Source organism: Trachemys scripta, chromosome 4 (assembly GCF_013100865.1).
Source record: "Trachemys scripta elegans isolate TJP31775 chromosome 4, CAS_Tse_1.0, whole genome shotgun sequence".
Taxonomy (NCBI): domain Eukaryota; kingdom Metazoa; phylum Chordata; order Testudines; family Emydidae; genus Trachemys; species Trachemys scripta.
The window spans coordinates 102,110,683-102,124,046 of record NC_048301.1 but is presented as its reverse complement, the minus strand read 5'-3'; the positions used below and the strand labels follow the sequence as shown (position 1 = coordinate 102,124,046).

Here is a 13,364-nt window from a genome sequence, read left to right as displayed (position 1 = left end):
GGAAATTAGGTTGAGTAGCACCTCCCCCTAAAATCTCTGCATCTCTTTCGATATGGCAATTCATTTTGATGACAATATCCAGCCTTTACAGCCTGGTCAAAGATTTTTAGGTTAAATTAAATTGAAGGCAGTCTTTAAAATATGTCCTTTTTGCTGCAATGTGGTTTTCCACCAGATTTTTAAAATCTCCCTCAGTTCTTCTGACACAGCCTGTGCTGTTTGTGCAATGACACAATAGGCATTTTCCTGCCTGTGTAGTTCATTGATTTCAAGGGAAAATTTTCACAATGGTCTTTCTTGAGTAGTGTTTGCAAGCTGATTGCATGTTGTTCATGCAAGGGATGGCACAGGCCAGTTTGTCCCAGGCCCTATTTGAGAGGGCCTCCAAACTGAGAGGCAGTATGACCTGGTGTGCAGGGTTGCATTACCACTCAGCTTTGGCCTGGCAACACATTGACAGAGGTTGCTGGTCACAACGTTACTTACTGAACTTTGGCCCAGCAGCCCCTTGATTGATGGTAATATGACCCCTAAAGCAAGTGTAGTTCAGTTGTGCATACCATGTGAAAAATTTCTGGCAGGGATTTTTGTTGCTACAAAATACGCAGGCTCTGCAGAATGTAGGATGCCCACAACATGAGCCAGGCTGTCTAAGCTGGAACATGGAATCTGGCCCCTCCCCAAATCACCATTACAGGAACCAGCCTGTTGGGTATGGGGGTTGGTTCCAGTATAAAAGGGAGAAGCTGGGGCTGGCTGCCCTGCCACCTTCCCGTGGTGCTGTGAGCAATAGGCCATGGTCCAAGTGACTCAGCCCCCCCGTCATTACAGCCATAAACAATGACGTAACAATAAGAACGCATGTGTGGGCTCACGCAGAGCCCCACCCTTGCGCAACAGGCCACGCCCCGCCCCCCGCTCTTATCACCCCTTTCCCCGCCCCCCATCAGAGTCGCTCCTCCTCCTGCCCGTCTCTTCAGCGCCTGGCCTCCGCCCCCAGGGGGCGGGCTCTCGGGCCGGGCCGGAAGTGAGCGCACGGCGGCGGCGGGCTCGTCCCTCCAGTGACTTTATCCGCGGCGGCGGCGGCGGCAGGGACGGGAAATGGCTGTTGCCGCGGGGCAGCGGCGCGGCGAGGTGAGAGCGGGGCCGGTAGCCGGGACCCCTGGCCCGCGCGGTGGGTCTCTCTGCGAGGCGGCTCGGTGCCGGCGGCTGGCCCTGTGCGGTATCCGGGGTACCCGGGCTCGTCCTTTTCCCGGGGCTGGGGCCCCTGCGGCGCCTGGCGCCCCTCCCGCCGGGATCCCGGCATTGCCGCCCCGTCCCGCAGCCGCCAGGGCGCTGTGCCCGGGGCCTGCCTGGCTCCTGCTCGGGCGCTTCCCCCGGGGCTACGGCCAGTGAGGCTGGCGCCGAGCAGCTGCCTGGATTCAGCTCTCGCCGGTGCCGTGCGGGGCAGGGGGACTGGCCGTGTCGGCAACTCTCGCTGCTTCTCCCCCCGGCTCGGGCCTCCTACCGCCCTTGGTGTCGGTCCCCCGGGGCTCCGGATGCTGTGATCCCTCCGGGTGACTTTCCGCCTCGCAGGGGCGGGCCGGGCCCGGGACGCAGCGGGGCATCCCGGCACAGTTAGCCCCGGGTCTAAAGCCGTCGCTGTAACGTGCTTTTTCTTTATGTGGGTTCAAGTTTGTCTGGGGGGTGGCTGCCCATAAACTGTCACGTAAAAATATCTAGTAACTTCTCCCTGTTAATCGCATTATTTCAAGCGGTAGAACAACATTTCTTTTAATCTCAAGATCTTTATTGCAAGATCTCTTGAACAACATTTTGCATTTATATAACATCATTCACTCCCAAGGATCTGATTGCATTTCGGAGAGTGTATATGATGTCAGGGTTGCTACCTTGGGTGGACTGGAGGGGTAGGTGTTAACTGGTATCTAGCTTAGCGAACAACCATGAAAGCAAAAAAGACTTTGGTGCTGCATACTGAATCAAATGTACATTCTTATGTAAAGTACACCCCCCCCCATGCCAATGTAGAGTATATGGGATCTCAGTTGTTATCGCCAAAACCACAAAAGTTAAACTGCATTTAACTTGGTTTATTGTATCATGGATGGCTGAGGAGCTTAACTGATCACGTGTTGGTATTTGACCCTGTTGTTCCAGTTAAGCTGAGCATTTCAACTCTGATTCTTAAACCACTAAGTTGTCTCTTTTTAAATTACTTTTTAGACATAATCACTTTCCCCTTTGTAATCATAGTAGTCTATGTACTTTCATCTAAGTCTTATTTTTTATTGAAGCCAAGAAAATATAAAACATGCACATGTTTTTGGTAGTATAAATAACTTTTTTGAAGATTGTCTAGTGCTTGGGGAGGAAAGATTGGCAAAGAGGACACTAGCAAGAAAATAACTGGAAGAGGGAAATATGGAAGGTTGAAGAAAGGAAAATTAGTCTTAGTGATGTTTATAACTACTGTGTTAAATGTGCTCCCAAAAACAGTGAAATGAACGTGATGGTGTTTTGTTGACTAAAGAACTAAGGTGTAAAAATAACTAATGTATTTCGGTAGAGGAGAATCTCCTATTTTGAAGAAATGGATGGATGTAAAATAACTGGAAATCCTAATATTTGCAGAGGAGACCTTTACAGCTCCTATTGAGAATGTAGTATGTGCAGCAATCATGAGTGAAATCCTAAAGAAAATGGAAGGGAAGGATAAACTGTAAGGGGGAAAAATTAAGTTACAAAAAGGGAAGTACCTTGTGGTCCACTGATAATGCTTGTTAGTTCAGAATGGAGTTCAGCCCTCATTCTGGCAGAGGCTGTTTGCTTTTCCCTGTAATACTTCATCACTCTATCTCAGTAGTCTCAAAACTTTTTTGATCGTGCATGCCTATCAGTAAAAATTTTTTGAGCATGCACCCCTGCCATGCCGAAGTATGCCCCCCCCAAAAAAGCGCTCCTCCTGCCGTGCACTCCCAAGGATCCTCTTGCGCATCCCCTGCAGATTAGACCTGAAAGAGAGGTTTCTGTGGTGGCCTTGAGGGAGAAAATAAGTTAAACTTAATTATGTTATCAGGTCCTCTCCAGAAAAATGGAGAGGGACAGAGGGGCAATTAAAAACAGGAGAAACTGAAATAAAGTGCAGTGAGGAAAGATGAGCATGAATAAAGGAGTGATGGAACAAGGAAGCAGCACTGAGTAAAAAAAAATGCCTGGTGGAAGAAGGTTAGACCCAGAGAAACAAAAAAATGAATGCTTGCTTTTAAAGGGGTGAGGTAGTCAACAGAAAAATGACTAACAATCTAATTGTGGTGCTTTTTAAAGGAGCATAATCACCTTAAAATGTACTTCAGTCTGAAAATGGTTTATCTGCTGTTACTTCTAATAACACATAGAGAAAATCACAGTAAAGAGATTAGACAACATTTTTTTCCCCCCCAGTTGGCTTTCTTTAACTTAAAATGCTTTATGTAGTGAGTTTTGATTTCATTTAAATCTTGATCCTGCTAGTGGATTGTCTGTGGTGATCTGTGTCCTCAAGGAGTACCATTGTTGATGGGGCTCTGCGGGGCATAAGGTTCACCTGCACAAATCAACAAAAATAAATGTGGGAGGAGAGTCTAGTCATTTTTCCCTTTTGTGTGGGACATTCAACAGTAATCAAGAAACAAGCTACTTAAAAATAGGAAAATATGATTGTAAAACCACAAAAATTGTCACAGGTCTTTGGGAGCAGATTTAATATCTGAAATTTCATTTCATTCTTCTTCTCTTTAAATTGACTGGATTTGAAATTGATTATGTTCCTTACCCTCGATTGCTAGTTAAAACTAAAATAGTATCTCTATCTGTAGAGCCCCATGTGGATACAAATTTTGTATCGACATCCGATCTGCGTTCTACAAATATGGCCCGTGTATAGCTGCATCCGCGGATGTGGATATCCACAGATATAAAGTGGATTGCTGCAGATTTGCAGGGCTCTAGATTGCTACTATCAATAAATAGCTTCATGCAATTGACGAGTTTTTGTTCGACCCATTGTCAGTTCCTCATTCGGTAATGTCTCTGTGTGGTCCTTTAAATACCATCTGAATGTAGTAAACTGAGATTTGAAATACATTTTAACTCCTAGAATCAATATCACTGAACTCCAGTCAGAAAAGTACATTGAAATGGAATGTTAACTGTTTTTTGGGGGTGTACACCTATAAACCTTTAAATGAAGTTTAATGGCAATGTATAAAGAGTTAACAATTCTTGATGTAGTAAACATTCCAGTGTATGGGGTTTGTTTTTTCTTTAGAATTCCAAACCCCACCCTGTAAAATGCAATATTACATTTTGAATTGAACCTACTGAAGTAGAAGAGAAAAAGTTTTTGTCTGAAATTTGAGTGACTGCCTTTCGTATCTATGGTTGGAGAATTTACTGTAGCATTCCATTTTCATTGGGGAAAGTACAGCAAAGTTTGAAAAAAAAATTGTTAAAGAATATAAATCAGTTGCATGGATGTGTAGATCTAATTAACAATTTGCTGTACATATTTTAAAAAAAATGAGGAAATGGATTTTTAGCTACTTGGCAAGGCTAGATAGAGTTCATTATTTATCCCACAACAGTCAGTGACACAACCTCTTAATACAGCACTCTTTGTACTTTTTTATACATCAAAAAGGGTAGTTGCGGTATCGTTATTGCAGGAGAGTGAAGAAGTCTGGATTCTAGATTTGGCAAGTACGTGAAGGAGGAAATATTTGCTAAATGTACTTGTAGTAATGAAATCTGCACATTCTGAAAATGATTTGGAATCAAATGTTGGCTTTTCAAAGTGCATATGATGAAATTTTTGTGGGAAAGCTTACCCACAATAACGTAACTATTTTAATGTGTAGTGATTATAATATACAATGCAGATTTCATAAACTCTGTGTAGCAGGTGTGAAGGAAGTAGGTGGCTCAGGACATTTGCAATAGGATATACTGTCATCAGTTCAGACCTAGATGTCAATAGTGTTATCACTGTGTGGTTACCTTGGTGAAATGAGTTGGTATAAATTGAGTTCATAGCATACAAGTTTCAAGATATCTCATGTTTTTTCCCTACTTGTGAAGTTTTCCTGCTGTGGAGAATATCTTGCTATAAATTGCTTGCCATTTGGTTAGTCCTCTCTAGTGTTTTATTGCTGCATATTATTCTGTATGAGTTTTCTCCACTATCTCTTAAAGGGGCAATGATAGTTTTTCCTTAAACAGGAAAAGTCTGTACATTCTTTAAATTCCACCTAAGCCATCATTATGTGTTCAGCAAATACACAGTAGTTTAATTCTGTGATATTTAAAAGCAAAACAACCATAGAGACTACTTTAAAAAAAACAAACCCCCCCTCCCCCCCACACACACAGCCTAAGGCCTTGTCTACGCTGCCACTTTACAGCACTGCAACTTTCTCGCTCAGGGGCATGAAAAAACACCGCCGTGAGCACTGCAAGTTTCAGTGCTGTAAAGTGGCAGTGTAGACAGTGCACTAGTGCTGGGAGCTACTCCCCTCATGGAGAGCTTTCTTCCAGTGCTGGAGCTGCGACTACATAGTCACGTTAAAGCGTGACCGTGGCAGCGCTTTAACGTTGCTAGTGAAGACATACCCTAATTTTATTTTCAAGAAACTTGGGCTATTGTACATCAAGGCATTACTTTAAAAAGAAGGTTGGACATGTACCTATAATTTACCATCAGTATTTAGTGCTGGAATTTTTAGAACTTTATTGGGTGGTCAGATTGCTGATAGTTGTAAAGTTTCTCTTAGAAAATGACTGATAAATAATGTACACTGCATTTGAGTGTACCGTTGTGTACCTTACTGAAATGAATGATTATAAATAACAGGTTAAATGAAATTGTGATCAATACCTCATATTTTGGGACAGGAAATTGCTGTCCAACTCTGCTTAAGTAGATCAAGAATGTTAAATGTAGTGTGAGCAGCTGGTGATTACATCTGCTTGGGGTAATAAGATTTCTCTATAGAAAAGACATCCTTGTAATTCCCAATTAATTTTTTTTAATCTGGATCTGAGAAGTTTTCAGTTTGTTAGAAGTTTAAAATTCTGGAAAAATGAAAGTACTCTGGAATTAATTATTCCTTATTTGGATTTTCCACCTAAAATTATAAATTCATTCCTAATCTTCTCAATAGTGACATTGCTGTTAGAATGTTGTACACTGTTACAATTTTCCTGTTTTGGTAGGCAAACATAATATATTGTAACTTAGGGAATATCATGTTCCTGCTGGCTAGCCTTATCTGTAGCAGATAAGTTTAACATTTCATCTTGCAGTTTCCTCACAACCTTAATATTGATACAGCTTTTAAAATATTACTTTTCTAATAGATTTATAAAATGATCTATTTGGAGATCAGTATTGAGTAAACAGATAAATGTCAACGTCTGATGAATGTTTTTTGTTAAAGTATTGCTTGGGGGAAATACTCAATTAGTTCAGAGCCATGAAAACAGGTTGCATAATAGTTGGCAGATATATGGCTTAGTAAATCTAATCAAATAGCAGTACACTTGCTGTAAATAAGTTTATTCACTCTCATTGCTAAAGACAGATTAATTCAGTTCTGTCAATTGGAGAAAAAAGAGCAATTTATTTTTTGGATGTTGTTCAGTGTGAAATTCTGCTTCCACATGCTGTCTTTGGAATCTATAGAAGAAACAAAACAAACAATTAGGTACTTCTTTGCTCCTTCCCCGTTGATAGTGATGTGGGACTCAATGATCCTCTGAGTGGACAGGAGCAGAAAACCTGCTGTCTTAACATAGAGGGTCCATTTTATGGCATCCTGTCTCTGGCTCCACAGAAGTCCCTTTCTGGGTGCTATACCTGGATTAGATTTTGTGGGTGGGTACAGGCTCAGCCACTCATGCTGTGATCTGTTCCCACTCCATGGTGTGTCTGTATTCCTGTGGGAATTAATGCTGATCCCATCAGCTTTATGCATTTTAACACTGGAGTTGCCCTCAGGTGACCCTGCTGCCTCTTTTTCCCTGCTGTTTTTTTGGGGTGGGAATGGTTTGTTTTCTCTCTTTTGGAAGCTTGGAAATGGGGGTGACCATAGAGTTAGAACTAGGCAGCGGGGTGACTGATAAAACTTCTCCCGGAAGTGGAGCAAGGAATCAAAGAAACCAGTTAAGGTATTTGCCTTGTAACTTTAATCAAACTTGCTTGTTAGATCTGTTTGTAACTAGAACTGCATCATTGTCTATTGGTTGTATCCTTCAAAGGTGTTGGAGATAATATGTACAACAGATACAGCCCAGACTTATGTTGACATAATTGATGCTAATGCATAGACAAAGTACACAGGTGTCCTAGTTCAACTTCAAATGCAGGGGAAAATCAGCGAAGTGGAAAAGGGAAACTTGCAATATTTTATTTGAAAATAAAATCTTGCAATCAATTAAAAAAAACATAGGTATTTGACAAATGCCATTTAAGTATTTGGATGGAGAATTGTGCTCTTGAAGGCAAATAGGTGAAGCACCTTGCTTTAGATCTACATTCTAATGGTATTGGCTTCAGTATATCGCAGTAGTTGAGATAAGAGCAACAATTTTGAGTCTTTTGGGGTTATTTCCAGTGTTTGGAAGACTTGACTGAAAGCACAGTTACACCTAGCTGTTAGCTAGGCCTAGAGCTTCTAATGAATTCCAGCTGTGTCAAACACCTTTCATGAATTTTTAACACAAGATCAGTAACAATGCAGGCATCTCTCATTTTTCTTGCCCCTGAGATTTGAATTTAAATGCAATGCTGCTGTGAATCCTAGAGCCTGAGAAAAGAGTTCTACTCTGATCACTCACCCTTCTGTTTGCAAATCTTGTGGAAGTTTAACTAGGTACTCTTAATTGCCTTCCGAATTTGATAAGTTACAATTTTAGGCATTTTTCACTCTGGTATATAAGAGAATTTTTGGCAGATGTTGTGCAGTCCACATTCAAAACCAAGTTAGACAGTCTGTTTTGTATTAACTCAAATTGAAGGAGCATTAGCTGTGATATATTAATCATATGAATTCAACATTAAAATGTTGGCATACATGAAATAAAGTCCTGTTAAAGCTATTGCAGTCCCACCAAGTGCATCTGATTTCCCCCCCCCCCCCCTTACTAGAAAACTGCAGTCCAGTTATAGCCAATGATGGAGAATCGGAGAACAGGTTTAGACATTTGGTTTGGCTTTCTGAATACCCTGTCTAAAGACAAGCCTTGAATGCTGTGATCAAACTAAGTGTGTGCGCAATGACAGAATGTCTGCCTGGCAAAAATAAAACTAGAAAGGAACTCTGACTTCCATTAATATACTTCTATCCTAGCCTTTCTTGGCTATCAGATGTAATTGGGGTTTTTCTGTCGGTGGAAGTATGCAACTGTTGACTACTTCATTGTATGAAAGTGATTCATGATAGAAGATCTTCTGAACTTGTAAAGTCATTAATAGACAACTTTTTCTAAGGATGGGCTCTTTTATATGTTGGTAATCATGGGTATATTGCCACAGATGTGTAGCACTGCACCGTACTTGAGAGACAAGATATTGAGTGTTGATATCAAACCAGGGCCTAAAGATATCCACTTGCCCATGGAGAATCGGATACTTTTTCTAGGAAAAGTATGAGTGCCTGAGTCATCAATTTGTTCAAAACTTAAGCTTTACTTATTTAAATCCCTTTAATGTTTGAAAATAGCCTGTGTAAACTGATGCAGTTTTGATGAATCAGAAAGATATTGCATTGCTTCTGCTGCTCTTAATTTTTCCAAGCAGCACCAAAGTGAAAATCATGTAATTCTTGACAAAAAGAAGAACAGGAGTATTTGTGGCACCTTAGAGACTAACAAATTTATTAGAGCATAAGCTTTCGTGGACTACAGCCCACTTCTTCGGATGCATATGCATCTGTAGTCCACGAAAGCTTATGCTCTAATAAATTTGTTAGTCTCTAAGGTGCCACAAGTACTCCTGTTCTTCTTTTTGCGGATACAGACTAACACGGCTGTTACTCTAATTCTTGACAGTTGCTGCTGACCAAAGGGTTCTGAATAGTGCCAGTGAGTATGCTGAATCTCGTTCGCTTTCCCAAGCAACAGCAGAATAATACTTGAACTCAAAGCAGTTTTCCTGCTGCTATTAAGGAGCCTCCGGGCAAGAGTGAAACTGTTACAAATCATACCAATTTCACACTATTACTCAGAGCTTTGTCAAGCAGTAGTGCCTGGAGTTTATTCAGAGGATGATCAAAAAGTACAGCAGGCTGGAGAAAGATAAAATAGTGGACACATCCATTCTCATAGCCCCATGAATCTCTGGTGGTGAAGAAGGGAGAGACCGAAGTTTCTCCCTTCTAGTCCTTGTGAGGAAAGGAAATGATGGCTGTGAAGCTCTATCCCTCATCTCTGCACATCTATTTAACTAGCCAGCTGCTGGTATAAAAGATTGAGGGAACCAGGCACTGCACGCTGCCTCCTCAGCAACTGGTGTGAGAAGTAACTACAGGATTAGCAGTCTGTGGCAAGTAGGTTCAGTCCTTCAGTAGGTGACGAGTAAATATTTTGAGAGAAACCTTTTCAGAAAACTGTATTGCAATGTTCTGCTACCAAGAGAATTGTGAATACATAAGTGTGCACCATTTCAAAGCAGTGGGCACAACAGGCATGCCGCTACCTTGCATCAATGGAGTACAGTACTCTATTTGCTTTCATAGAAAATGCCTTGATTGCAGAGGTGTGTAGAATAAAAACGAGTTTAATTCACCACAGATTCCTATATGCTTCAATGATTTTTCTAACATTGTTGCTATGCCCCTTATGACTTATCTGAAATGTTCTTGGGGGAGTAGGAAAACTGGTGACCTTCTGAGAAGCTGTGACAGCCATAACAACTCTCATTTGGGACCATATTTTTTTAAAGTGTGCTGGGAAAGATGCAAAACATCTGTCTGGTACTAAAAAAAACATAGGTATGTTTATGCAAACTGGTGATAGGATAAATTTACAAAGAAGTGTGTACAACACTTCTTTAGTCTTCACAACTGAAGAATTCCATTAACATGTAAACATCCATTAGCATAAACTAGATTTAAGCCAAAGACTAGACTTTGGGGGAGGAGGGGAAAAAAGGCTTTATAAAACCTAATATAAATAGGGAACTCTTTCAAATTTTCAATTTAGTGTTCTATTTTTCAGCATTTCCATAAACTGTTGTCAACCCAAACAAAACAGCAGAACCTGATGGCAAGTCTATGTTCAAGCTGAGCGAAATGTAAAAATAAACAGTATGAAGGGGAAAGTAAATTTAAAAGAAAATATTAGTAAGAAAGTAGGGCTGTCAAACGACGAGAAAGATTGTGATTAGTCGCACTGTTAAATAATACAATATTAATTTAAATATTTTGAGAAGTTTTTTCTACATTTTCAAATACATTAATTTCAGTTACAATACAGAATACAAAGTGTACAGCAGGGGTGCTCCACCGGCAGCACTCGCCTTTTTTTGGCGCACGCCAGACGAAAAAAGTTGGGGATCACTGGTGTACAGTGCTCAGTTTATAATAATTTTGATTACAAATATTTGCACTGTAAAAATATAAACAAAAGCAATAGTATTTCAGTTCACCTCATACAATTACTGTAGTGCAATCTCTTTATCATGAAAGTTGAACTTACAAATGTAGAATTATTTTTTTTATATTATTGCACTCAAAAATAAAACAATGTAAAATTTTAGAGCCTACAATTCCACTCAGTCCAAATTCTTGTTCCTCCTTTAGAGGAATCTTGCCTTATTGAAGGGCTAAGATTTTTTTTATCTCAGCAAGTCAATATTCTGGAGATGGGAGGGTGAGAGTTGTGCAGAAAAAGGGTGAATTCTTGATGCTGCTCCAGTTGTTTCTGGATTCACCTCCTGTCTGCAGAGAGTTTCATCTTAGAAATCTGCATTCAGTGCTTGAGGGTGGGGTGGGGGGAAGCAAGCAATGACTTGTGCATGAGGAGGATCCAGGAGGTGTCTTGCTGCTGCTTAGGGAAAGGGTGGTTTCTGGTACCAGGATTGCTTCCTTTTACTGAGCTAGGTGGGCTCCCTTCAGCTGAGCAAGCCCTAGTTTGCAAGGGAGGGTAGATTATTACCCGAGGGACTCCACATGCAGCAGGGGAAGAGAGGCTGAGCTTGCCAGACCCCTGTTCTCTATGGGTATCCCCTGGAATGAGAGCCCAGCCTGGGGTCACTGAAGCATGGTGTGGGGATGTCAGTCCCTGGAGTGAGGAATCAGCCAGGGGCAATGGCACATGGCGAGGGGGTGGGTGTCAGTCCCCAGAGCGAGGGGACTGGCCAGGAGTAATGGGACACTGTGTGGGAGGGGTGTCGGTCCCTGGAGCTTGGGGGGGGCATGGTGGGGTCAAGATCCCTACCTCTCCATTGGAGCTGGGATGGGAGCCTCTTCTTCTTCTCATTTCCTCTTCTCTTCCTGTCCTCTAGAGGTGGGTTGGGTTATTGGCTTGACCGGACACTGTGCAGCCAATGATGCCATTCCTGCCCAGAGGTATGTGATTAATGCTGCTTAAAAAAATTAGCACATGAATTTTGTTTTCAGTTAATTGCAGGCATTAACTGTGATAGACAGCCCTACAAGAAAGTTTGTACACCTCTACCCCGATATAATGTGGTCCAATATAACGCAAATTCAGATATAATGCAGTAAAGCAGCACTCCAGGGACGGGGCTGCTCTACCTCGTTATATCAGAATTTGTATTACTGCAAGCGGTTCCTCCGTGCGCACACACATACACCCCGTTACTTGCTGTGGCCCTCCCCAGGGCTCCCCCACCCCAGCTCACCTCCGCTCCTCCTCCATGGGAGGAGGCGGAGGCAGAGGTGAGCTGGGGGAGGGGGGCCACAGTAAGGGCGGGGGACGCAGAGGAACTACTCCCCGCCCCAGCTCACCTCCACCACCAGCACCACTTCCTCCTATGAGACACCACTCAGCTCCACTTCTCCGTCCCAGGCTTGCCGTGCCAAACAGCTGATTGGCGCAGCAAGCCTGGGAGGGAGGGGGGAGAAGCGGAGCTGCGGCGTGCTCATGGGAGGAGGCGGAGCGGAGGTGAGTTGGGGGGAGGGCTGCAGCAAGTAATGAGGGGGGGGGGCTCAGAGGAACCGATCCCCGCTCCAGCTCATCTCCGCCTCCTCCCCTGAGCATGCTGCCACAGCTCCACCTCTCTTCTCCTCCCCCCCCCCCCCCCCTTCCGGCTTGCCGGGGCCGACAGCTGATTGGCACGGCACGTGTGGAAGGGAGGGAGGCGGGGAGAAGCGGAGTGGCACGCTCTGGGAGGAGGCAGAGCGGAGGTGAGCTGGGGCGGGAAGTGGTTCCTCTCTCTCTCTACCCCAATATAACACAGTCTCACCTATAACACGGTGAGATTTTTTTTTGGCTCCCCGGGGACTGCGTTATATCGGGGTAGAGGTGTATAGGGATGTTGTGCCCCTTGAATTATGCCTTAAATATATTCTTTGTGTATGCATGTAATGGAAGGAACACACAGGAACCATATTCCTGCACTAGTATAGTGATGGGTGTTGAGGGCAAATCAGTTCAGTGAGAAATTTAGGTTGAAATCAAGAAGGAAATGGAACAGACTAATCTGTAGCTATAAGGCTTGGAGGCAGCTAAATACAAATTTTTTAAATCTAGGCTCTCAATTCTATTGCAGGTTTAACATGCTGAGCCTGATTTATCTATTGCCCTGCACCTTGCATATCTGTGTACAGTGAGTGTGAAACACGACTGTTGGAAGCATTTTGTGTCCATTTTACACTCACTTTGCACTGGCATACGGAGCTACGTAAGGTTCAAAGCAATGGGGGAACTGATCCACCCTTTTTTTTTTTTTTTTTTTTTTTTTTTTTTTTTTTGGTAGCGTGCATCTTTATAAAGTATCATAAGCTGGTGGAGTGGATCAGCTGGTTTAGCAATCAAAATATTATTTAGTGCAAAGTCCTTCCTAAAGGCTTTATTGTGAAGGACTTATTATAAAGTTTGTTACAAAGAAAAAAACCAAAGGCCTTTGCTTCCCAACCCTGCTTAATTATTTCCTCCACCTACCCTTAGCAGTTTGACGTCTAACCACAGAATTTGGGTAGTCTTTACCCTAGCACAAACATAAAACATTTACTTAAAATAGACTTTGACACAATGTATTGTGCTTTGGAATGCCTTGTTGCTTGGATTAAACTTTCAAATATGGTTTGCATGTGTGTTGTGAGTTTGACTTAAGTTTTTAAATAAAAGGATATGAATTTGCT

At 42.5% G+C, this 13,364-nt stretch overlaps 1 protein-coding gene across 4 annotated transcripts in view; it reads left to right on the top strand.

Moving 5' to 3' along the window:
• Positions 1–1,010: 1,010 nt before the first annotated feature.
• Positions 1,011–13,364, top strand: part of PIK3C2A (phosphatidylinositol-4-phosphate 3-kinase catalytic subunit type 2 alpha) — an 88,555-nt gene continuing 76,201 nt past the window's right edge. For 2 of the 4 annotated variants that reach the window (XM_034770169.1, XM_034770172.1), the window contains exon 1: positions 1,011–1,134. The gene's annotated coding sequence lies outside the window, so the exon portion shown is untranslated. Of the gene's footprint in view, positions 1,135–1,158; positions 1,175–11,569; positions 11,607–13,364 lie in introns of those variants that run through there. The other 2 variants (XM_034770171.1, XM_034770170.1) reach the window with 2 other exon arrangements.